Raw genomic sequence first — 27,435 nt, forward strand, 5'->3', positions numbered from 1 at the left:
TTTTTTACATCATAATGTTTGTTATTACTGTTTTATTATATCACTGTTACATTGTTTATAGAAACCGGTCCTCAGCGCTCTTTTTTAATATGGATCCTTTAATTTTACTATTTATATTTCATTTTTATATATTTTATAATTTTTATATATTCCATTATTTTATGCACTGGTTTTATGACATATGTGCTTATATACCATCCATATAGCATTCCTCAGTATTTATTTATTTTTACATCATAAAAGGAATGCCATGATTTATATCAATTTTTTTTTTTTCAAAATGACACTGTATCTCCAGGATATCATATCCCCCAAGTGTCAACATTGTGAAAGGGTTAATGATGCAGTTTATCTGCCTTACATAGGCTTCGTTTTGCACATTGTCACTTTTTTCCCCTATAATAGTCCTCCAAATAGGGGTAACTTCATTACCAGGCATTAATATGTCTATTGATTGGGTTTCTTATTGATATTCCTGTTCTACACAGCATAACAGCTGTGATTGTGATTAGGATCCACAGAAAGATGACGCGGACCCGTCTACGCATGCGCACTACGCACGTTCTCCGGCAAAATGGCGGCGATGTGGTGCGCATGCACAGTAACTATATAAATCGGCAATCATCATTACGGCAGTGTTGATCCCCCTCTGTATACGTGCTTTAGCTCGAAAGGCCTCAGGAGACTCAACACACTGCTGTCACGCCACCGGAGCCACTAGTTGGTTCGGCGGTCATCTTAGTTAAGGGTCAGTTTTCCCTTCTTATACTTTATGCTTGTTTACTACTTATTTGTATTCATAATAAAGCTACTTGAATATACTACACTATGGGCACCTTTTCCATGGCTTCTTTATGGAGCTATTAAGTTACAGAGCCAGTGGAATTTTGCTGAATGACACAGTATGTAGAGGAAGGGAATACCTGTAAGCAGGTTGCAAACCCAGTCTAACCTAAAGGAGACCTCTGGATCTACAGTCTTCACCCACCTACCGCTGTGCTGCCCAGTCCTTGAAGGAAGACCTACCATACCTCTTTTTGAGGCAGATATATTAATGCGCATATCTTATGCGCATCCGGTAAGTGTGCAATTTTACCACATTATTTTAAGCACTACCATCCTGATCATCTGGCTCACTCGGATATCATTAACACATATGCCCACGGACTCATCTATACTAAAGACTCTATCGTTACCATATTGATTATCCAACGCTGCACTTTACTATATTTATTGTATTTTTTGGGTTTTATTTGGTTACCTTGATGTGCCAGCTGCTATATTAGGAAGCGCTCAGTCTATTATTTTATGACTTTTATAGAATAATAAATATGATATTATAACCCCCTGTACAATCTTCTGTGTTCTATAGTCAGCAAAAAAATGTAGGATGAAGGTTTTACCATTTGATAATTGAAAAAGTGTGCCCATGGATACCCATGGGCAGTATGAACACTGTCCAGAGGTGTAAACCCCCTTGGGCTGGGCCCCCAGTGCCTGACTGGGTACATAGTAACTAGCTATGTTTCTTTCCATCAATGAAGTAGTTTTATGGAACACTAACTCTGGGCATTCTCTGACATATTTACTTAGGGTCATACATACAATTCCGTCATAGATGGATATATTGGGCGTATGGTATGTTCCAAACCAAGGCCCAAGGGTAGGCACTCTGGGCATGTAGAATTGTGTTTCCTTCTGTATCTTTATGAAAGAGTCTAGTGGCCAAACAATTATCCCTATCCCTATATTTGGAGATCCAAAAATTAAATGGACTCTACATGACAATTCATACTAAATTTTACATTATAATTATTCTGATTCAATGTACTTATTAGCTCTTCCAGATGATTAATAGTATTGGCCCAGAACAAAAAAAAGTGCTTGATCCAAGTACACAAGCCTCATCGGAGAATATGTTCTGTTCCCTGTTCCCACCCCCCCAGGTAAAGGTTAGCGTAATCAAGGGCACAGCCTGCATCTGGAGGTAGTGGACTTCCATAAACGTGAACCAATTGCATAGCAGGATTAAGTACAGAAGCATCAAAATAAATTTATTAAACTCCCAGTGCCTCCCATCTTGCTCCATCAGGAATGTATGTACTACTCCAATGCCCTGCTTGTGGGGGATACTCGAATAGAGAGCCACAGGGCAGAACTGATAGGCCGTTCACTTGCTTGAGAAGATCTAATGTATCTCTAACATATGATGGGAGTCTTAAAATGTGGGGTATTAAAAAGAAATCTACCAGTCTGCTGGTGTTTTCTGTAATATATACTATTCCAGATATAATGGGCCTACCTGGAGGGGCATCTAGGCTTATATATTTTAAGTATAAAGTAGAATATCACTTTGTGTGGGAATTGTACATTCAGATATTCATACGTATCCTTATCTATCAGGGCATCTGGATATGCTGTATTAATCAATTATATAAATTCAAGATTAGATTGAGATGTTACATCTACTGAAAGCTGTCAGTACCATTGTGTATTATTCAAAATATCAAGGCATATCTTTTCATAATGTGTCTGAATCATTAAAACAATGTTTTCCCTTTTATCTGGGGGTTAACTACCGTATTGGGTCTGTTTTAGAGGGGACTTAGAGCTCGTCGTTGCCTAGGGGTGAGATTAGAATTCTTGGAGGTAATGATCATATGCTTAATGTCACTCACCATTGCAACCAGAAATGCCCAGATTCGAGGGTTCAGAGTCAGATCTGGGAACCTTTGTGACTTATTTTTGAAAGGTATATTAAAATGAGTTTGCTCAGCCATAGCCTGACCCATGTCTATACCAGGATTGTTACCACTCTTCCAGTAATATGTATGTGTTCTGTAAGTTCTTTTTCTTGCCTTATTCTAGTTCTATCTGTATCAAACATGTATTTTTATGTTAATTTCATTGTGAACAAATATAAATCTTTGATGGTCTCATATTTATTAATGGTTTTTGTGGGACAGAAACTAAGACCTAATTTTAGGACTGACAATTCCTCCTGGGACAATTGATTAGGAAACAAGTTGATTACACTTAGTTCATTGCAGCTGTCAGATTGGGAAGTAGGGATGGTACCCCTGAGGGACCCTGGTGAATCACAAAGGTGTCCAGTGTCCCCTGTCTGCTCACATCTGATGGCTGGCTTGGCGGTAAAAAATAGTATGACAATGATAGAGTATTGGCGTTTGGGGCTGGGTCATTTGCCTATTAGTTACTGCTGCTCCCATCATAGTCTGTAATTCGCTCTGCTGTGCAAAGTGAGTTGTGCTTGTGCTTACTAATATGCCTATGAGTTGTAGGGCCTGTGCTGCTACAGGACCCAAATATGTAGTGCGTAAAGTATCTATTATCCCATCACCTGGCTTATTTACACCATTCTGTGACTGTGAAAACGTAGGGATACAATTAGAAAAATTGTCCGTCCGTCTTTTGGGCATATTTACGGTTTGTGAATGCCCACCACCATAGTGATGCCGCTTACATGATCCCATCTGGGTATTGTAGTGCATGACTGTTTGCTGTGATTTTGAAAGCTCTGGAAAAAGAAGAGGATATCAAGGAATCAGACTCGGTCTCATCATCTTGTATTGGGTTTGGATTATTGTGTACATTCTGTCTAGGCCACATACCCGCCCCTCGCCCCATTAGGGAATCAGACCACCTATAGGCAAAACTCTCTATAAATACAACCCGGTCCTTAGTCATCTTTGCTTGTTTTTTATCAATGACATCTTTGTTCAATTTGGCTAGAAAATCCTTGGGTTCCTGACATTTGCCTTCATATAATGCATTATTCTTTGCGAGTGTAATATCATTACCTCTTGATCAACTAAATGAATATCACCTATATTAACATAGCACAGCATTTGAATAAGAATTTTTTTAATAAAAAGGTATGCCTTTTATTATCATTCATAGTAACAGTACAATATTTTATCTTAGAGCCATCTATATATGAATTGGTAGTACAATGGTACAGTAACTGTACAGTATTTATTCCCTATACACTTCAAGGAGCAATGGCTGCATTGGTGTAGATTCCAAAATGACAAACCTTTTCCTGCCTTCAATAAACAGGTTCAGTGGCTGTTATGTGCCACATGAACACAAATTTTTACTCAAACATTCCATTATTGCTCCTCCCTTTTTTCACAGTTGAATGTTTGGGATCCCTAAGTCTCTCTTTGATGTTTAAAGTCTCCTTCTTGCCACCCATGTGTAGAAACACCAGCTGACATATGGATACCCTAAGCGTAAATGTGACAGCAGTAGAATTAATTAATATATTTATATACTGCATATCCACAGGTTTCTTTGTTATAGAGCTGAAAAATGTGGAAAACCATCCATGCCAGACTCTTATCCGAGCATGCAGCCTTGTTAGCCAAAAAATGGGGGGACAGCCCCTCAAACCATACCAGACCACATGCTCTCAACATGGTACACACCAGCAAAGCACCTTGCCCCAATGTTAATAAGGATCTTTTCTCCACAACTACTAGGCCAGGGTTGTGGGCAGGGGCAGACTGACCATTCAGGCAATGCCAGAGTGTCAGTGGGCAGTAGAGGGCCCCATGACAGGTTCCACCGCAATCTACCAATCAATCACAGGTAGCTGATGGGTAGATTAGGTCCCCGCTCAACCAACACATACAGAGTAGTGAGGGAAGTGGCTGTAATGAGGCCTCTCTTGGCACTGCTCCCCGCCAGTCCTTCCTTCTCTCCCATCCACCCTAGCTGCTTTTATGTGACATCATCTGGGACGGACGAGAAGAGAGGAGGGCCATTGGAGAGGAGTGCACCATGAAAGGTTTCATTACAGCTGCTTCCTGTGCTACTCTGCATGTGAAGGAAACTGCAGTTACAGCAATGTACCCTGCTGTATACCCCATGATGTACCTTCTGTGTGCTCCATGCCCTATGCCCTGCTGGGTGGCTCATGATGTGCCCCATTCCCTGCTGTGTGCCCCGTGATGTGCCCTGTTATTTGCTGCATGCCCCATGAAGTGCCCAACTATGTGCCCTGCACCCTGTTGTGTGCCCAGTGATATGCCCTGTGCCCTGCTATGTGCTCCATGCTCTGTGTACCCCAGATGTGCCATTTGCCCTACTGTGTGCCCTGTGATGTGCCCTGCTGTGTGCTCATGCTCTGCTCTGTGCCCTGTGATATACTGTGTGCTCCATGATGTGCCCTACTTTGTGTCCTGTGATGAGCCCTGCTGTGTGCTCCATGCTTTGCTGTGTTCCATGTGATGTGCCCTGCTGTGTGCCCGTGATGTGTGGTGTGTCTCATGATGTGCCTTGCTGTGTGCCCCATGCTGTTCTTGGTGCCCTGTACCCTGCATTGTGTTCAGTGATGTGCCCTGCTTTGTGTCCTACAGTGTGCCTCTTGCCCTGCTGTATGCACTGTGATGTACCTTGTTGTGTGCCCTATGATGTGCCCTACTGTGTGCCCCATGATATGCCCTACCTTGTGCCCAGTGCCCTTCTGTGTGTCTTGTGGTCTGCCCTGCTGCTCAGGGGGTTTCCCGAGATCTCAAACTTTTTGCCAAGAGTTTCTCAAAATTAAAAAGTTTGAGAAACCCTGCTTTATTGGGTTGCCAGCTTTAAGTCTTCGCCTTTCTGGACACATGGCCTCCTCAGCCTATCACAAATCACCTAGTTTTGGTCCCCTGGAGAATCCATCCATGCAGTGCAGTGTGTGGGTGGAGATACAAGGGGCCCCATGAGTTTTCAGTCCATCCCAGGTTGTGGGGAAGGGGTCCTTGTTCTCATCACCATGCAGGCAGGGAGCTCATCAGAAACTGGAAGCCCCACTTAACAATAAGGAAGTCCGCAAACACCAGCCACTCCCTATGTGACTGAGTAAGGGGTACATAGTAAACAGTGAAAAACACATCGTTTTTAAGGAGTCCTTTGATTAAAAAAAAATTCTGTCCAGTGATGTACGTACACATCAATCACAATGTCTGATGCTTGGCTAGTAACTCTCCTTTTCCAGCAAATAACTTCCCTACATAAGTAGAGATTCTTCTTTCAATGCACTTATCTTGCTTATTTGCTGAACAGCACAGCTTTCATATAAATATATTTGTTTTCTTACACAGAATCACACAGGAAAGCCCTATTTTGATTCCATTTCATTTTCTTATTTCAACTGAAGATGTGTTTAGGTTACTTCCACGTCTTATTTATGTTCAAATCACTGTTTTAGAAATATCTTTGGAGGCTTGCAGATGCATTTATTTTCACATAGATTTTATGATTTATCCAAATGTTAACAGCATTCCGTTTCTAGAGGTTGCACGGTTTTACTAGACGGTTTTTCTAAGTATAGCGTTTCTTTTTTCAACATACAATATTTCCAATTTGTTTCTTTCCAGTTTTAGATACACAGCTATTTTCGTTTCTTCACTAATAGCTTGTGACTAACTCTAGATTCACATATATGCGGGTTGGGAACACCATAATCGTGCGTGTTCCAGGCCTGCAGGGAAAACTCACTGCTCTTCTTCAAAACACATGGCACCCCCATGCAGGATGTATGGCAAGATTCATGGCACCCCCACACATCAGAAAATGTGCTGCGTGTTTACATGTTCAAAACTGAATGGTGCCACAGTACCATGCAGTTCCATATGGCTACATTATTAAAACAAGATCAGGGAATTTTTTCCTCGGATTTCTCACAGGTACAGCAGCCTTTCAATTGAATGGGCTGCTGTGTCCATGCATATGTGTCTGCACAGAAACCAGACTAAGGGTTTTGTTGCACTATGAGGTATGCATTTTTAAATCGCTTTTTTAACCCATGGCTACTCCAAATGTGCAATATTGACCATTTTTTTTTATATCTCATGAATATTCATTTCAGCTATATGTATAATGGTATGTATGGACCACATATAATTTAATAATAATAATTCCAAAACAAAATTGTTACACACTGTGTATGTATATGAATATGTATGTGTATACACATATGTATAAACTCTATGTATATTACATTTGACCTGTATGTTGTCAAACTTATAACTATACCAGTTGTATGAACATATATATATATATATATATATATATATATATATATATATATATATATATATATATATATATATATATTCTGTTTTGTTGTAGCCCTAATGAAAGGGAAGTGTTTTCTTGTACCCGAAATATGTAAGTTGTTTTTTAGTGCAAACCAGTAAATTAACTTGGGCTCTTCTGGTCTCGGGCGTCTACCATTGGTGCGTTTGTTTTCTTGTAACCTGCTGGTGTACCCATTAAAGGGTAGGCATTTGTTGTGAGCAGCCTAACCTGAGCCAGTAGTTCTCCTAATGTTTTTTTTTCTTCTCACTCCTTTTATATGAACTCATATCAAAGTCCTAGTGCCTCTTTGATGCTTTTTTTATGGATATATAATGAAAAAAAAAAAAATAACACTATTATACATGTGTTCGGACCAAACATTAGAAGATATGTAAACCCAATATTTCATGTTCCTGATATGTGCCTACTGCTCCCATATTTCATATACAGACATGCAAGCTCTTCTTTATTGAAAGTACATATAATACTTTTCACAATTAATTACCATGTCATGAGGTCCACCTTCCATCATTAGTATTGGTGTCAACTAGAAACTATAGTATTTAATCTTCATTTTGTTCACTTTCTTTATCTCAAATTTGTGAAACAAATGTAGAGCTTAAATTAAATAGAAGCAGATTATTGCATTACTAAGAAGAATTATATTACCTGTATAGCTGTTGGGGAAAACTTTCATTATCCAGTCAATTAATATCTCACAGCTGCAGGTCAAAGTCTGTCTTGGATAAGCAGAGGGTTTTCAAGGTCACCATTCAGGTGCTTCAGTGCTTAGACAAGCAATGAAGGTTCAACATCATAAGCAATACATGTGTGTCTTAGTCTTTCAAAGCAAGCTAAAAATGCAGTAGTTAGTCGATAATAAAGAAAATGGTAATAAATGTGTACATATTGAACAGAATTTCTCCTCAACAATAACTAATTTGCAGTGAGAGTTATAAGGCTTGTAGATAGCATTATCAGTTTTCAATGGGGCTTATGCATGACAAAAACATAGAAGCGTGACAGCAGAAAAAAGGAAAAACATCAAGGCTATATATCAAACATCAAGGCTATATATGAATATGCAGATCTAGGTTTCAGCCCCTCTGTCCACTAGCTTCTGGAAGGTTCCATGGACCTCCAGAACCAGGTGGAGGCAATAGAGGCCCAACCTGCTGAGTCATCCAGCCTTATCTGGACTGACATGGACTTGACCAACACTCAGGCGTGCTCTTTCCAACTACTGAGTGACCTATTAAATTTACCTAATTCTCTATCACCCCTAGAGGGTGCCACACAACCTAAATTTCTATTTGCTTTTCCTAGTGCCTGGCCACACTGTTTGCTCATTTTGCAATCAAATGAAATACGAACCATAAATATTTTTCCCCTGTAGTTGTGATCAACACTGTACCCCCAATATTGAGCTCTGTCAATGGATTTTTTTTTCCTAGGTGCATGTTTCATTATTTTACATTGCATTGCTCAACTGATCAATTGCTTTGACCAATCTTCCACCTATGCCAAATCATGTTACATCTTAAATACACCTCCAGGAATACCAGCCCTATTAAACACCCTTGTGTCATCAGCAAAAGACATACTTTTTCTCACCAACCTTTAGTTGAATTGAATAGAACAAGACCTAGAACGCCTTGTGGTAGGTACAACGCTAGTGAATGGTCTCTGTTCTGAATGAAACCCATTTTTGACCACACTCTGATATGACATCTACCCTTTAGCCAACTTGAGTCCACTGAACCACTCAAGGGTTAAAGTCCTATCTTGTGCATTTTTATGAGATCATGAGGTGGAACTGTATAAAATGGCTTTGTCCACTGTATTACCCTGGTCCAAACATTTGTGGTATATCAGAATTAGATGAATCAAATCAGATTAGTTTGACATGATCTGCCCTCAGTAAAGCCATAGTGCTTTGAGTCCAGCAAATTATGCGCTTTGTGATCAATGATCCTTCTTTTTAGGAGTGATTCCATTAATTTGACTATAGTAGATGTTAAACTCACTAGCCTGTATTCTTTAGCTTCTACCTTGCTACCCTTCTTGTGGAAAGGCACAATATTATCTATCTACCAGTTATAGGGAACTTCTCCTCTTAGAAGAAATCGATTATAAAGATCATTAAATCATTCCTGGCTATACCTAAAAGTTCTCTTAGGGATAAATACTATCAGGAACCATTGCTTTATTAAGCTATAACAGAGCCAATCCTTCTACTACCTGTCTCCAGAAATCTTGAAAATGAACCTTCATCTCTAGGTTAAGTATGATGCCCCAACTTGTTTTTGTTAGTTTCATTTATTTTTGAGAAGATTGAACAAAAGTTATTATTGTTTAAATGGTTTACTACATCTGGGTCTTCTTCAACAAAAGTGATGTGCCAGGTTTTCATTTTTGTAATCCCATGGTATTTTTTCCTCACGTCACTGGTGCACCTAAAAAAGGTTTGTCATATGTTCTTAATACATTTACCCATTTAATCTTTATATGCTTTGGCAGCATTGATAATGTGTCTGACCTACTTTAGTCTGTTATAAACTTCTCTAACAGCTACACTTTCTTTTTCCTTGAATCTCCTTTTTTTGTTTGCCTTTCCTCACTGTATAACTAGCAGATGCACTATATAGCTAGTCCCACCCTCTTTTCAGTGTGTCTTTAATTTCTTTTCTGAGCACATGTAATTGTTGGAGCTAGACTATGATTTTCATCTGTGAAGATCTGCACAACTTTTTAAAAAACGCTTTCTGCCATCTGCAAGATGTAATTTGGGATTGAGTCACTGTCTGCCTACACTGCTGAGTTATACAGATCACACTTTCAGTAGACCTGTGTGTTTTTTTTCGATACATTTCGTTTTTCAGGAAAATAATTTATTTTCGGAGATTCAGATGTATAGGATTATTCGAATGAATGTCATCAAATCCAAAAAAAGCTATAACAAAATTAACAAATGCATTAATTTAATTTGTTTCATTTGGATAATGTCACATGATGCAATAGTAGTTTGGGCCCATGGGGATATTAATTAAATTTTTTATTTGTTTGATAATTCGGATTCAGATAATGGATCTAAATTTTGTTACATTCATTAATAAGGATGCACATGATGCCAGTTGATATTGCCAAATCAGCTCATGCCATTTTTCTGAACCAACAAATGTATGAAACAAATACAGAAGATATGAAATGAATTCTGAAAATGAATTGGTTCAACATAACGAATACGACAAAACAAAATTCTTCAATTAACAAATGCATTTGAAAAGAAACAAAAATGCAGCATGCACATGTCTAACTTGCAAGGCTTAGATTGGGGAAGCAGAACAGTCAAAAAATCATTTAGCTCTAGACAAAAAAATAATTTACCTCTAATCAAAAAATCTCCTATAGACCGCAAAAATTGAAAATGAACGACAGATTGCAAAAGATAGCAGGACCAACCCCAAATAATTCTTCAAATATATTATTAGTAAAAAGGTTTGGTCCGAGCATGTAGGCCCTTTACAAAATAATCTAGAGTGGGTGACTGGGGACAAAGAGAAGGCAAATTTATTTAATATCTTCTTCAGCTCTGTGTATACAAAGGAGCATGGGGGGAGCTCTTGTCCATAATGGGCATGGTATTGACACAGCTCCAGATGATCCACATGATGGCTCACAATTGATATGATCCAAAAATATTTAGACAGTATAAAGGTGAATAAAGCACCTGGACCGAATGGCATACACCCACGGATCCTTAAAGAATTGATCTCTGTCATTTCAATGCCATTGTTTCTAATTTTTAGGGGCTCTTTAATAACTGGCATAGTACCACTGGATTGGCGTAAGGCCAATGTGGTGCCTTTATTTAAAAAGGAGTCAAAATCTTTACCAAGTAATTATAGACCTGTTAGTTTAACTTCTATAGTTGGGAAGATACTGAAGAGTTTAATAAAAGACCACATTCCATAGATGAGATCTCGCTGGAAAAAAATATTTTAAGCAACAGACAGCATGGATTCATGAAAGTCAGAAGTTTTCAAACAAATGCAATTCCTTTTTATGAGGAGGTGAGCAAAACCTTAGACAGGGATGGCGGTGGACGTGGTATACTTAGATTTTGCAAAAGCATTTGACACAGTTCCCCACACACAGCTAATGTGTAAGGTAAAGTCTACGTTCTTGGAAAAATCTGTATGTAAATGGCTGGAAAACTGGCTAAAAGATCGTATTCAGAGAGTAGTGGTTAATGATTCATACTCTGAATGGCCTGGGGTCATCAGTGGTGTACCCCAGGGTTCAGTGTTGGGACCCTTACTTTTTAAAATATTTATAAACGATATAGGGTCTGAGATTAAAAATCCTATTTCAGTCTTTGCAGATGACACCAAGCTGTGCAGTGGAATAACTCCTTACAGAATGTCTCCAACTTACAAGCCGACCTCCATGCACTGTTTAATTGGGCACCTATGTGGCAAATGAGGTTTACTGTTGATAAATGTAAGGTTCTGCACTTGGGGGCTAAGAATATGCATGCATCATACATACTAGGGGGAATCAATGGTGGAGAAGGATCTAGGGGTTCTGGTATATCACAAGCTTAATAATGACATGCAATGCCAAGCTGCGGTTTCTAAAGCAAGCAAAATCCTCTCTTGTATTAAAAGAGGTATAGACTCCAGAGAGAGAGATATCAATCATATTACCCCTGTACAAATCATTAGTAAGACCTCATCTGGAATATGCAGTTCAGTTTTGGGCACCAATTCACAAAAAGAACATTGGGGAACTTGAGAAAGTACAGAGAAGGGCAACTAAACTGATACGAGGCATGGAGGAGATAAGCTATGAGGAAATATTAGAGCAACTGAATTTATTCTCTCTTGAGAAGAGGAGATTAAGGGGTGATATGATCAACATGTATAAATACATCAGTGGTTCATATAGTGAACTCGGTGTAGAGCTATTCACCCTGAGTTCACAGAGGACAAGGGGGCACTCTTTACGTCTGGAGGAAAAGAAAATTAATCTCCAAACACGGAATGGTTTCTTCACAGTGAGAGCTGTGAAAATATGGAATAGACTCCCTCAAGAGTTGGTTCTAGCCAGCTCAGTGGATTGCTTCAAAAAAGGCCTGAATTCTTTGTTAGATACACAGAATATAACTGGATACTAACATTTATAGGTAAAGTTGATCCAGGGAATATCCGATTGCCTCTCGGGGGATCAGGAAGGAAATGTTTTCCCAGCAATAGCAAATTGGATTGTGCTTTGCTGGGTTTTTTTTTGCCTTCCTCTGGATCAACTGTGGGTATAGGATGATTGGAAACAACATTGTGATACAGTATATTTTAATGCTTATTTTTAACCTTTTAAATGTGAGTGGATTTCTTGTATTAAAATTCTCTTTGTATAACTATACTACACTATGAGATGGCTCTTTCCTTTTGATTAACATATGCTGGAATATTGCTATATACTTGGTTGGAGCCAGTTTGTCCAATAAGAGTGGTGCCATTGAGAAAAACAGTTGTAGGTCCTGCTGTGGCAATTTATGCTGTTATCATTACTGTGCTTTTTGACTGTTCCCAGTTGGCCGGTCAAAAAAAAAAAAGTAATAGACAGTTTGTTTGGTGTGCCGGAGGTTCTTCCTTTGTATGTACTTTCCTTTTGGATACCATCCACTATGGCTTATTTTTTGAGGATCTTCATGGACTGTCAGCTTTTCTCTAATATACTGACACCATTCATTTGGACTCTTATATGCACTTTGTGATGAAATCTTTATGGACTTATTTTATGTTTTATAGTTAACGCTGCACAGCCACTTTGCATACTCTGACTATATTGTCACCTACAATATTGTGCAAGCTGCTTTCCTTTAGGATGAGAAATTTGTGCCCTAGCATGATTATATTTTTTGTTTATTTTAAACTGTCTTCTGTGCTACCTTACGGACACCAGTAGTGACTTACAAGTTTTACAGTATGGTAATGTTTGCATTGCAAATTTTGGATTAAAGCTTTCTGCAATCTGCAAGGTATGAACTTTTGGGCCCAAAATGGTGGCTGAGTACCTGTCACTGTGGTGCAACACAGATTATAAACTCACAGAAGAGGCTGAAACCACCAGCTGGAATGGTCATGTAAAAAGCTGTGTAGTTTCTGGCGGAAGGTCTTCCAGCTCCTGTCTGATGTCTCAGGTATCTTGAAGGCTCCAGATCCTGCTTCAGTGATCTTAAATATAGGAATTGAGAATTTTCTGCATACCTATCGTATGGCAGTGGCTCAGGTCTTGCAATCAGCAAAAATTACAATAACGAGACACTGGAGGAGGGAGATTTCACCCAAACCATCAGAGGTTATCATTTTGATATACTTACACTATGAATATGAAAAATCGCTTGCTCTTAGAGCAGATGCACTCATTACCTTTGAGAAATCCTGGAAACCATGGGTACTCTGGTACAAGAAATAACCTGCTGATATGCTAAACCCTGTGTAACCCTGTCTTAACGAAGCACTTGACTTGTATTTTTCTGCTATTATATGTGTTTCTTGTTTACTGATGTGCTATTGCCCTGCGTGGCAGCATTATCTGACAATCTGTTTGCACTCTTGTCAATTTTTTTTAATACTAAAATTTAATTCTAATCTAATGAAATAAAAAAAATAACTAGAGTGCAAAAATAACAGATGCTGCATAGAAGTTTGATAAACAAGTAATTCCTAAAAAGTATTTCTCTTGCTCAAAATATAAAACTTATGGAATACAATATTTAAGCTATTTATCTAGTGGAAGATCTTCTTTGAAAAGTGGATATACAGTTGTGTTCAAAATAATAGCAGTCAGACATCACTAACCTGATCATTCACTGTTTTTGGTAGAAATGATATTTCTACATGGCAAATAATTTACTAGCAGGTGTAGTAGAGTAATAGAAATCCAATAGACCCAACAGTCATGACATGCATGCTGCTGATTCTGTGTAATTGAATCACTAGTTGAAAGGGGCATGTTCAAAATAATAGCAGTGTGGAGTTCTATTAGTGAGGTCATTCATTCTTTGAAAAACAGGTGGCAATTATTGCCCTTATTTATGGAAGGAAGGCAGCAAACGTTGCACATGCTGGTTACAGTGCATTTCTGTCTGAATTTCTGAGGAAAATGGGTCATTACAGACATTGTTCAGAAGAACAGCGTACCTTGATTAAAAAGTTGATTGGAGAGGGGAAAACACATAAAGAAGTGCAGAAAATGATAGGCTGCTCAGCTAAAATGATCGCAAATGCTTTAAAATGGCAACCAAAACCTGAAAGACGTGGAAGAAAGCGAAAAACTACCATTCGAATGGATAGAAGAATAGCCAAAATGGCAAGGACTCAGCCAACAATCAGCTCTAGGAAGATCAAAGAAGGTCTAATGTTACCTGTGTGTCAGGAATGGACTGGCCAGCAATGGTGGGACTCACCTGCCTTATGAGCTGCAGTACCAGGGCTGGCCAGCGGGTGCTCCCAGCAATCAGAGACTCAACCTTGCAGCCAGTCAAACACCTGGAACTGATTATACTGGTGTATTTAAGGGATGGCCAGACCTGCAGACTCTGCCTTGGTGTGTGTTTCTCCTGGGCCCTGTATCCTGTTCCTGCTCCCTGTTCCTGTCTGATTCGTTGCTGACCCTGCTCTGATCCCTGGCTTTGTCTGACCATACTCCTGCTCCTGATCCCTGGCTTGTCTGACCATTCTCCTCTGCCTGACCCTCTGTACCACGCTGCCCGCTACCTGCTGAACCTGGCTTGTGACCCCGACCATTCTCCGCTTGCTCCCCCTGTACCTACCTGCCCGATTGATATTGACCCGGCCTGCCTGACGACGCTTGCATTGTATGTACTGTCATCTGTGGGTGGTTGGTTTGGTTTGTTTGCACTGTGTTATGTTTTAGTATTGCACTGCGTTTATGTTTGTATTGTTAGTGTTAATAAATTATATTGTTTATAACATATCTGAAGTCTGCGTTTCCCTGCGTCAGTCACACACCTCTGGTCATACCCGGGAGCCCTGACACTGTGAGTACTGTTACAATTAGAAGACGCCTATGTGAAGCCAAGCTATCTGCAAGAAGCCCCCGCAAAGTCCCACTGTTGAAAAAAAGACGTGCTGAAGAGGTTACAATTTGCCAAAGAGCACATTGACTGGCCTAAAGAGAAATGGCGCAACATTTTGTGGACTGATGAAAGTAAGATTGTTCTTTTTGGGTCTAGAGGCCAAAGACAGTTTGTCAGACGACCCACAAACACTGAATTCAAGCCACAGTACACTGTGAAGACAGTGAAGCATGGTTGCGCAAGCATCATGATATGGGGATGTTTCTCATACTACGGTGTTGGACCTATTTATCGCATACAAGGGATCATGGATGAGTTTGAATACATTAGAATGCTTGAAGAGGTAATGCTGCCTTATGCTGAAGAGGAAATGCCCTTGAAATGGGTGTTCCAACAAGACAATGACCCCCAACACACCAGTAAACGTGCAACATCTTGATTCCAGACCAACAAGATTAACGTTATGGAGTGGCCAGCCCAATCCCCGGATCTTAATCCAATAGAAAACTTGAGGTATGACATCAAAAATGCAGTTTCTGAGGCAAATCTAAGAAATAGAGAAGAACTGTGGAATGTAGTCCAATCATCCTGGGCTGGAATATCTGTTCACAGGTGCCAGAAGTTGGTTGACTCCATGCAACACAAATGTACAGCAGTTCGCAGAAACAGTGCTTCTACAACTAAATATTAATTAAATGATTTAAAGGAAAGCAGAATCGTCAAACATTTTTCAGTTTATATAGTGAATGTTTGAGTTTGTAAAGAAGAATACAAACACTGCTATTTTTTTGAACAGTCTAATATTCACTTTATAATTTTTTTAGAGGAATAACACAAATTTTATATATTTGTCTTCATGTTTTGATTTGGAATAGAATGTGTAGTGTTCCCAATGCATTTGTGTGTATGGAAATAAAAGCTATTAGAAGGATTTTGAGCTTTATTCACTTTTTTCAACACACTGCTATTATTTTCAACACAGCTGTATATATGAACATTACAAAGTACCCTAATATTGTGATATTTGGAAGAATTCTCATTGCAGGATATAAGTGATGGAAATAATATAAACCTCATACAATAAAATATTAGTAACAGTACACACATCCACTGTACAAACAGGCAATGTCAGCAAAAAGACCAGCAGAAGTCCTGGTAGAATTGTGCACATATACACAGGTATATAAAATGTTTAATATACTGTATATTCTGTACATCTAGATGAATGCAGCAAAGTTCAGTTGCAGGGGCATCCATCTTGCTGTGGGAGACCTAAAGGCAAGCTCATCAGTGATAAATAGATCCTCCAACCTGTCAGGGAGCGAGGAGCCAGACACACAAGGAGGTGCAATTAAATGTAGGTTTATTTACACAGAAACAAGGCAAGAGTCTATGCAAGTCCGACAGCAACTGCGGATGACTTGGTAGGACAGAAGTTCTCCTGTCGAGGTCGTCTTCCAGGATAATCAAGTCGAGAACCAGCGGGAATCGTAGCCAAAGCCGGGGTCAGAAACCAGGAAGAATGGTCGCCAGAGCCAGGGTCAGAAGCCAGGAAGGATGGTCGCCATAGCTGGGGTCAGAAGCCAGGAAGAATGGTCGCCAGAGCCGGGGTCAGAAGCCAGGAGGAGTCTTAGCCAAAGCCGAGTCGGTATCCAGGAGAGCAAAGAGTTTACTAAACAGGAGCTTGCTGCTGTGCAACAGACAGGACACGAATGCAATGGACAGCTGCAAACCGCAGACTTAAATGTGATAAGCCGCCACCTCCTGGGAGGAGCTGCAGAGGGCTGAAAGCATAAAGGATCCCACAATGCTTTGCAGACTTAAGATGGATGCCAGCACATGGAGCAGCACAAGCCCTGAGGAAAGGTAGGACCTTGATAGTACCTCCTCTTCTAGGGCCCCTCCGCGGCTCAACATAAGGCTTCTGGGGAAAGCGGGCGTAAAAAGCGTGGAGGAGGGCAGGAGCAGGAACCCAGGAACGCTCCTCGGGACCATAACCACGCCAATGGACCAGGAACTGCACCCGACCGCGGACCAACCGAGAGTCCAGGATGCGGCTCACCTCATACTCCTCATGGCTGTCAACCCGGATAGGATGGGGCCGAGGCAGTGAGGCAGTAAAGCGATTGCAGACCAGATGCTTCAACAGGGATATGTGGAAGACATTGGAGATACACATCCCAGGAGGAAGAGCAAGGGCATAGGCAACCGGGTTCACCCTGCGGAGGATGTGGAAAGGACCAACAAAACGGGGAGCCAGTTTCGGTGCGGGCACCCGAAGATTGAGGTTACGAGTGGACAACCACACCCGATCTCCGACCTGGTATGAAGGAGCGGGCAACCATCTACGATCAGCCTGGAGCTTCTGGTGCTGTGCTAAGTCCTTTAAGGACCTCTGGATCTGCCCCCATGAAGAACGCAGGGCAGCAAGATGGTTCTCCACAGCCAGAATGTCCTGTGGCGAGAACAACTCAGGCAATACAGCGGGTTGGAACCCATAGTTGGCCATGAAGGGAGACATCCCGGAGGAGGAGTTGACAGCCGAGTTCCTTGCAAACTCTGCCCATGGCAGGAGATCAATCCAGTTGTCTTGATGGTCTGAGATATAGCAGCGAAGGAATTGTTCCAGGGCCTGGTTGGAATGCTCAGCAGCCCCATTGGACTGCGGGTGGTAGGCCGAAGAGAAGGAGAGCTTGATACCCAACTGGGAGCAGACGGTGCGCCAGAACCTGGACACAAACTGGCTCCCATGGTCCGAGACAATCACCTTAGGCAACCCATGCAAGCAAAAGATCTCCCTGGTGAAAATCGTAGCCAGTTCTTGCGCAGTCAGCAATTTCTTGAACGGAACACAATGGCACATCTTGGAGAAATGAACAATGACCATAAGAATGACCGTATGGCCTTAAGACGCAGGGAGGTCCACAATAAAATCCATGAAAAGGTGTGACCAGGGATGCTCCCCATTGGGAATGGGTTGCAGAAGGCCAAATGGAGGATGCCGAGGAGATTTATTCTGGGCACAGACAGAACATGCTGCTACATATGAGGCAATGTCGAAACAGAGAGATGGCCACCAGAATAGACGAGAAACAACCCAGGACAACTGGTTCCTCCCTGGATGATCGGCAGTCTTGGAATTATGGTAGGTACGCAGCAGGCGGGTGCGCAATCCCTCAGGTACGAAACATCTGCCAGCCGGTCTCTCAGAGGGAGCATCAGTTTGAGCCACCAAAATCTGCTCCCCAAGAGGAGAAGTCAGGCTGGTACGAATGGCAGCCAGGATCTGATCCGGAGGTATGACCGAGGTCGGCTCAGAGTCCTCCCTGGACAGCTCAGTGTATTGCCGCGACAAGGCATCAGCCCTGACATTCTTGGAGCCAGGCAAATAGGAGACCACATAGTTAAAACGCGACAAGAACAGAGCCCATCTGGCCTGACGGGGCATCAACCTCTTAGCCTCCGAGAGATACGTCAGGTTTTTGTGGTCAGTGAGAATGAGAACCGGAACCGCAGAACCCTCGAGCAGGTGCCTCCATTCCTTGAGAGCCTGAATAATGGCCAACAACTCCCTGTCTCCAATCTGGTAGTTGCATTCTGCGGAGGAAAGCTTCCTGGAGTAGAACCCACAGGGAAGTAGGGGTCCATTGGGTGACCGACGCTGAGACAGGAGGGCGCCTACTCCAGTCTCAGATGCATCAACCTCGAAGACAAAGGGCAACCCAGGATTGGGATGAGACAGTATTGGAGCCGAAGCGAAGGTTGATTTCAGAGCTTTGAAAGCTATGATGGCCTCGGATGACCACTCGTGGGGATTACTGCCCTTCTTGGTCAGATCTGAGAGAGGCTTGGCCAGCATGGAGAAGTTCCTGATAAACTTCCGATAATAGTTGGCGAATCCCAAAAAGCACTGAATTTACCGAAGACCACTGTGACGAGGCCACTGCAGAACCACCGAAACCTTCTGAGGGTCCATGGAAAATCCCACAGCGGAAATGATGTAGCCCAAAAAGGCAACCTGGGATCGGTGAAATTCACACTTCTCGAGCTTACAGAAAAGCTCGTTCTCACGTAACCGTTGCAGCACCCGCTTGACATCCTGGATATGAGACTCCATAGACGCAGAGTAAACCAGGATGTTGTCCAAGTAAACCACCATGCACTGCTGCAACAAGTCATGAAAGACATCATTAATGAACTCCTGAAAGACCGCGTTACACAACCCGAAGGGCATAACCAGAGATTCATAGTGGCCGGTTCTGGTGTTGAACGCGGTCTTCCACTCGTCGCCCTCCTTGATCCGTACGAGGTTGTACGCAGTCCTAAGGTCGAGTTTAGTAAAGACCGTTGCTCCCTTGAGGCGGTCGAACAACTCGGTAATCAACGGAATTGGGTAAGCATTCTTAATCGTGATTCGATTGAAACCCCTATAATCAATGCAAGGCCTCAATTCACCGCCCTTCTTTTTCACGAAGAAAAAGCCAGCTCCTGCTGGGAAAGTAGACTTGCGAATGTGCCCCCGGGAAAGCGCATCCACAACGTACTCCTCCATGGCCTGATTCTTTGCAACCGAAAGAGGATACACCCTGCCACGAGGAGGAGTGGCATCGGGTTGCAAGGCTATGGCACAATCGTATGGACGATGAGGAGGCAGAGCACCGGCGCGCACCTTGTCAAACACGTCCAGGTACTCCCCATAGTCAGTGGGCAACACAGAGTCCGAGGAGGCACACGACACCTTAACAGGTCCACGGATGCAACCGGCCCCACACTGTGGAGACCGCGAGAGAATCTTGGCCGAGCGCCAATTAAAGGTTGCATTGTGCCAGGGATATCCCAAAACCTTGTCTGTTAGGGGGGGGGAAGTTGTAGCATTCCTTTTTTTTTTTTTTTTTTAGAAGTCTGAAATATGATGATCAGGGGCCATGGTCTGTAAGGGAGTATAGGATTCCCTTTCTTCACGGGGCAGTTCAACATTGTTATAGTTCAGGAATGTAGGGGAGATCTCGTTCACAGCTTTCCCTATTAGCCTCTTAATGCAAGGGATCACACAGCAGGCGAACATTGCCATTAGAATGATAATACCCAGGATAACCACCCCTGCTTGGGCGAGGGCTTTCTGCCAGCCACTCAGCCATCCAAACCACTGATCCCAGGGATGTGTAATACCAGAGTTTTCCTTAAGTTCATTTGATAGGTCCTCCAACCTCTTGATGGCCAGTGTCACCTTCCCATTTGGGCCTGTGTTATCTGGGATATACGTACAGCAGGTCATGGTCTTTGGTATCATTTTACAGACCCCCCCTTTTTCAGCTAATAACATATCGAGTGTCATACGATTTTGAAAGACCATGTTAGAAGTAGCCTCCAACTGCTCTGCTATCCCCTTTAGGGCATCTCGTGTATAGTTTACAAACCGTTGTTGATTATAGTAGATGTAGTTTATCCAATCTACATTCTTGTTCTCAGTGATGAAGAGGAATAGGGATTCAAATCCTGCGGCCACCTGGTCTCTGGCCTTGAATTCATCGGGTACCCCCCTTGGGACTCCTATCGCATCTATATAGACATGGGGGTCAAAACTCCCTTGTGGGGCACTTCGTTTGTGCTTGGTTGTATGGGGGGGGGTATATGCAGTGGCATTATGGCCTTGGCAGGGGTGCATTCCCCTCTCCACTTCCCCGTCAGTCGGGTCTTAATCTTCTGATCACCATAGATTCAGAGTATATCCCTCAACGACATAACTTGATTCTGAGTTAAATTTGACTGGGCTGTGCTATAAGCAGCGCAGAATCCCTTTGTGAAATTCCCCAGGAACCTTCCTCCTCCCTCATGGTTGGCATAGCAGGTATAATTACCGGGATATATAGTTAAACCATTTGGGGCCTTTTCGTCTCCTTGGACTGGGGGGTAATGCTTCTTCCAGTCCTCACATAAAGACTGGTTCGTAGAGATGTTAGTATACAGGCTTAAGACACACTCCTCTATGGAATCTGGTAGGGTTAGTGGCACCATCCCCAGATGTGGTCTCGCAAGTCCACACACGTAACAGTTGGACCTATTATGAGAGTTGGCATTATACCTCATCCATTCTAACCACAAGTTAATGTCTGAGAATCCTGTCTCTTCTGCCATAGTGTCCTCAAAGGATGGGTTTGCCAGAGCCACCATTTCTCCCAACTCCTGAAATTTAGGCATCAAGGGATTGGGAGAAGGGAGAGAATGATTAAGGGGGGCCAACCACTCTTTTGAAAGGTACATATCTTTCAGTTGGAACTCACAATGGTGGATTGTGCCACCTCTGGGGTATAACACCCCTAGAAGGTAAGTTCCCTGATCTCCCGGACTCTCTATGGTCAGAGTAAGGGGGATGGCTACAGTGAATTGCTTGTTCATTTTTGTGGATCACCTATCTACCTTAGGGGTGGTAAGTGAGTGTCATTCAGGAAATTAGAGATTTTCCATACCAGTCTTTCCGCTCTACTGCACTTTGTGGCTTATACCCCCAAACCGGTCTCGTGTTCCATCCCACTGATAACCAGTAGCCACAATCTGCTCCCCAATAGTTATCTGTAACACATATATATATTGTGGAGGCAATGGGGACAGGTGTGTTCTTCCACAGGCTATGATTGAAGAAAAATGTTGCTACTTGTGTGTTGGATGAATTATACCAAAACTGGGTGGAGTCACCCTTGTGAGTGATGGCCACCTGTTGGCCCCCTCCCATTTCCACCAAAAAGGATTAGCAACACAATCATTGTGGTGTGGGTGACACGGACAGGGCCTCGTCCTCTGGAGCTGGAACCTTCTTGCAATGTGAGGCGTGTATCCAGGTGGACTTTCCCTCCAACTTCACTGAAGTGGCAGTCACCAGGAGCACCTGGAAAGGACCGTCATATCTGGGTTCCAATGTATGTTTTCGCAGAAACTTTTTGACCAAGACCCAGTCTCCAGGTTGTAAAAATGTGTGTTCCTATGTCCGCCTCAGGATCTGGAATAGAGTAGAATACTTGCACATGGATATTAGTCAACACACGTGTCAAAGATATCACATACTTTGTCAATGAGTCAGACTGCAATTGTAATTGTTGAGGATAGTAGGTACCCAGTCTAGGGGCGGACCCAAACAAAATCTCATAGGGAGACAACCCATGACTTCCCCTTGGTGTGTATCTAACGCTGAAAAGAGCAATAGGCAAGCTGTCCGGCCATCCCATGCCTACCTCTTGGGCCATTTTTAACATTCTTGACTTCAGGACCCCATTTAGGCGCTCTACCTTCCCACTACTCTGGGGATGATAGGGTGTGTGAAACGCAAGTGTGACCCCCAGAGCCCCCCAGATCTCTTTTGTGACAATGGCAGTAAAAGCCGGTCCCTGATTGCTTTCAACCACCTCGGGCACTCCATATCTGCAGACTATCTCCGTGAGCAGCTTCTTGGCAGTGGTTCTTGCCGTCTGGTTGGTTACTGCGAATGCCTCTGGCCATCCTGAGAACATATCCACCACCACTAGGGCATATTCAAATCTTCCACTTTTTGGCATCTGGATATGATCTATCTGGATCCTCTGAAATGGATATAGTGCCCTGGCCAGATGTTTGCTTGGAGGTTTCTCAGGTCTTCCAGGATTGCACTTGGCACATACAACACAAGACTTGCAGAATCTGTCTGTGTAAGCCATAATTCCGGGTGCCAAGTAGTATTTACTGATCAAAGAGTTCATTAGCATCTTGGACAGGTGTGACGCTCCATGTGCCCACTGCTGTCAGGAATGGACTGGCCAGCAATGGTGGGACTCACCTGCCTTATGAGCTGCAGTACCAGGGCTGGCCAGCGGGTGTTCCCAGCAATCAGAGACTCAACCTTGCAGCCAGTCAAACACCTGGAACTGATTATACTGGTGTATTTAAGGGATGGCCAGACCTGCAGACTCTGCCTTGGTGTGTGTTTCTCCTGGGCCCTGTATCCTGTTCCTGCTCCCTGTTCCTGTTCCTGTCTGATTCGTTGCTGACCCTGCTCTGATACCTGGCTTGTGACCCCGACCATTCTCCGCTTGCTCCCCCTGTACCTACCTGCCCGATTGATATTGACCCGGCCTGCCTGACGACGCTTGCATTGTATGTACTGTCATCTGTGGGTGGTTGGTTTGGTTTGTTTGCACTGTGTTATGTTTTAGTATTGCACTGCGTTTATGTTTGTATTGTTAGTGTTAATAAATTATATTTATAACATATCTGAAGTCTGCGTTTCCCTGCGTCAGTCACATACCTCTGGTCACACCCCGGAGCCCTGACAACTGCACTGTTGCCGGATATAAGGATCTGGGAAGCAAAACCTTCTTCCCCACAACCCACAATCCTTTGTCCTCAACTGCTCCTTTCTGTATCCATTCCTTCCTTTCTTCTTCTGAAGCGTTATCCTGGGCTTCCTGGAGCTGGTTGTCCTTGGGCTGATGAATTAACACAGGCATCACCTCACTGCACATCTCTTCATCCTCTTCCTGCTCCCTGACCGCAGCTTGCTTAGCAGCCATGTCTGCCAGATGATTTCCTTTTGCTTCCATAGTGGTCAATTTACCGTGGGCCTTCACCTTCAGTATGGCCACTTGGGCTGGTAGTAAGAGTGCTTCCATAAGGCGGTTGATCGCCTTTCCATGCTTTACAGGAGTCCCAGCTGCCGTGAGAAAGCCCCTCATTTTCCAGATTAGGCCAAAATCAAGTGCAACCCCCAGTGCATATCTGGAGTCCGTGTAAATGTTAGCTGTCTTTCCTTTTGTTAATTCACAGGCTTTGGTGAGGGCCCTTAGTTCAGCCTCTTATGCAGACATAAAAGGTGGAAGATGTCTAGCTTGCAGTACCATTGTGTCGGTAGTCACAGCATATCCAGTGTGGTAAGTGCCAGCATTATCTGCAAAGCGGGATCCATCCACAAAGAGTATTAGGTCAGGATTTGATAGGGGCATATCATGGACTGTTGGTAGGTGTGTAGTTTCTGCCTGCATAAGTTCCAAACAGTCATGTACCTCATCCTCTGGTGCCATGTCTTCGGTGTCTTCTTCTGCTTCGTCTACCCCCCCCCCCCCCCCGGAAGAGGGAGAAGAGTTGCAGGGTTTATCTGGGTGCATCTGACCAGGGTGACATGATCAGGTAAAAGAAGGGAGCCTTGCAGTCGCAGATGCCTGGCGGCAGATAGATGTTTTGGTTGGGTTTGGTTCAGTATTGCGGTAATGTCATGGGGGGCCAGAAGTGTGAGTGGATGTCCTAAGACCAAATCTGCCGTTTTATCCAGGAGAAGATGTGCAGCAAAAACAGCCCTCAGACAGGAGGGACCACCCCTGTGCAATTGGGTCTAGCCTGCAGGAGTAATAACCCAGAGGCCGGAGACGACCCCCATGGCGTTGTGCCAGAACTCCTGTTGCATGACCCTGTCTCTCAGCCACAAAACGTTTGAAGGGCTCATCATAATCTGGTAGACCCAATACAGGTGCAGTGGAGATGGCTTTTTTCAGGCGATGGAAATCAAGTACAGCTTCTTCTGTCAGGAAAAAGGGTTCAGATTTCAGGGCATCTTAAATGGATTGCATCAAAATGGAGGCTTCTGGGATCCAGGAACGACAATAGGAAACCAACCCTAAAAAAGCATGTAGGGTTTTTGGTCCCTGAGGTATTGGGACATTCTGGATAGCCCGTACTCTATCCGGCATGAGATGACAAGTGGCTTGGGAAATGCAATGTCCCAAGAAAATGACAGAAGTTTGGCACCACTGTAACTTGTCCTTTGAAACCTTGTAGCCCTGTTCAGCCAGGTGGTGGCATTGCAGACTCTTCCCACCCTGAGTTGTAGTCATTGGGTCGCCGTGGACGTCTGGGAGCTCTGCAGTATATCCAGGTGGAGGGTATGGTACTCTGGACGGACAGTGATCAAACCCTTGCGAACAGACTCCTTTAGTCCTGATACAAATGCAGAGGCCAGCATTTGAGTATGTACCTTGTTATGGACACTGAATCCCAGGTCTGTAAACACCTGTGTTAGTCTGGTATGGAACTTTTCCACCGACTCAGTCTTGTCTTGGGTAATGTCCTGCAATGTGGTGGCCTGGTTCACCAGTCTGCGTGGTGTCCTCATTTGGCCTTACTCTGGTGAGATCCTTTTCCATTATAGGCCAATATGCATCCCCAGCCTTGATCTCACACAGACTGACCAAATCCCTCCAGGCTGTGGAATAGGTCTTGTGGATCTGGGCTATTCGCCGGTAAAAAGGCATCGGGTGTTTCTCTGGGTCCGGGAGAATTGTGACTAGTGCGGAGGCTTGGGATGGAGTGAAGGCCACATACATGATAGGAGCATCAGGTAGGTTGGGCACCGGGCGGGGATGGTCTTCTTCAGATCCTTGGGGGCGATAGACAGGATTGTGGTAAGCGGAAGAAAAGGGATGAGGTGCTGAGTCTGCTCCCATTCCAGACTCATACATAGATAATTTTTGACGATGGGGTTGTGTGGTTGGGGGAAGTTGAACGAGTGGTTTGCTTTCTGGACCATGGCCTTCTGAGAACGGATCATTCTGTTAGGAACAAATGGAAACAGCATCATCCTCTCGGGTACCCTGGCGGACTTCCGCAGCCACTGTCTTTTCTTGAGCCCATCCTCTTCTGTCTGGCAGAGAGGTAGGGGTTACCACATCTGTAAAATTCCAGCCCGGCCATTCTGTGGGTGTCTTCAGTTCAACTTGGTCTGAAGCCTCTGTTTGTTTTGGTGGTGGTGGTACTACAGGCATTAGGGGTGTGTGGAGGGCCGAAGGTGGTTGGGAGCCAGAGACAGTAAGCACTGGGCAAAGGGAGGCAGCTGGTATGAGGTGTGTATGGTGTATCGGTGTACTAAGCCCAGAGTCAACATGGCTTCCGGTGGCCTCACTGGGCGCCGCCATCTTTGAAGAGGGCGGAAGGGGCGGGCCGGAGGCAGAAATGGAGGTGACTGAGTTGGAAGCATCGGATGTTGCATAGTCAGCTTCCGGTCGCATCCCTTGCAAATCTCCTCCCACCCCGGATTCTTAACTGAACACCCCTTACATATCCGGAGGTTCTGACTACACGGTATGCAAAAATCTGGACTCTCGGGGTGGGGCCTTCCTGTATTTCCACATGCCTCGGACCTCCAGGATGGGCCATCATCATAGGGGGGTGGCGCCTTGCCGGGCACGTCTCCTTTCCTGTAATATACATATACATCTCCCCCGTCCTGATTCAGTTTTTGCTCCACCCACCCCTCCTGATGTAGGGCGCGGGCCACATTAAACCAAGTTTCTGCTGTCTTTAACATGTTATGCTTCATTAGAAGCCCTTTCTTCTCTTTTCACAGCTTTCTCCAGTCCTCCGCCTGCAACCTCCCACCATTCTTACATGTTCCACCCAGCTTGTTTAACTTTCTCAACTTTTTTACATACTCTGGTCCCTCTCTCTCCTCCACCAGTTCACAAGTTCACAGGCAAACAAACTGTTCTCTGGCTTTATAAGTTTCTGTCCCATTTTGTTCTACTTCCCTCCCGGGGACCCTAAGTTGGACCCCAAAGCCGTCACTCTCTCTTGTTCTGAAAGTGCTGTGTCGTGAGACAGTTTAAGCAGAACCCACGCAGCACTTCCCCCCCTGCTTCTCCTCCACCAGTAACTTCCCTATTTGTCAGCTACACTGAAAATAATGTACATTAACCCTGTAAACCAATATATCAGGAGCTACGATACGAACGTCACTGTACTACTTTCACCAATCCTTACTTTCCTCACTTTTTCGTGTACACCAAACATTAATCCACATACACAGTGTGATCATGACATAGTATTTCAGACACGCCTGTCGGGAGTAAAATTTTTATTTTTTTTTAATTTTTTTCCCCCACAAGACCAATCCCTGGCTGTGGTTTTTCCCCTCGTGTCGCCATGACTGCGACTGCGAGTTCAGTTCCCCTCGTCAGTCACCATTACTGCGACTGCGAGTTCAGTTCCCCTCGTCAGTCACCATTACTGCGACTGCGACTCCCGGCACCCTCTCTCAAATCAGGGTGTATCCTGTCCACTCCTGACGAGGAATATTTTGCCGTAATTCTCCCCTCCCTCACAGGCGCATCAACAACAACCCAACCAATCACACTGGTACACACAGACAACACAAAAGACAAGACATATCACACTGGTAGATGATGTTACACTGACAGGTGGGTTCAAAGGAGCCCCGGGCAAGTATA

General features: G+C 43.6%; 1 long non-coding RNA gene across 1 annotated transcript in view; it reads left to right on the forward strand.

The window, feature by feature from the left end:
* The first annotated feature begins 622 nt into the window (after positions 1 to 622).
* Positions 623 to 27,435, forward strand: part of LOC149457512 (uncharacterized) — a 165,392-nt gene continuing 138,579 nt past the window's right edge. Inside the window, exon 1 of the long non-coding RNA XR_016313620.1 lies at positions 623 to 748. This is a non-coding gene — a long non-coding RNA (uncharacterized LOC149457512). The remainder of the gene's footprint in view (positions 749 to 27,435) is intronic.

This window comes from Staurois parvus, unplaced genomic scaffold (genome assembly GCF_062004578.1).
Source record: "Staurois parvus isolate SC_StPar_1 unplaced genomic scaffold, SC_StPar_1.0 ptg000316l, whole genome shotgun sequence".
Taxonomy (NCBI): domain Eukaryota; kingdom Metazoa; phylum Chordata; class Amphibia; order Anura; family Ranidae; genus Staurois; species Staurois parvus.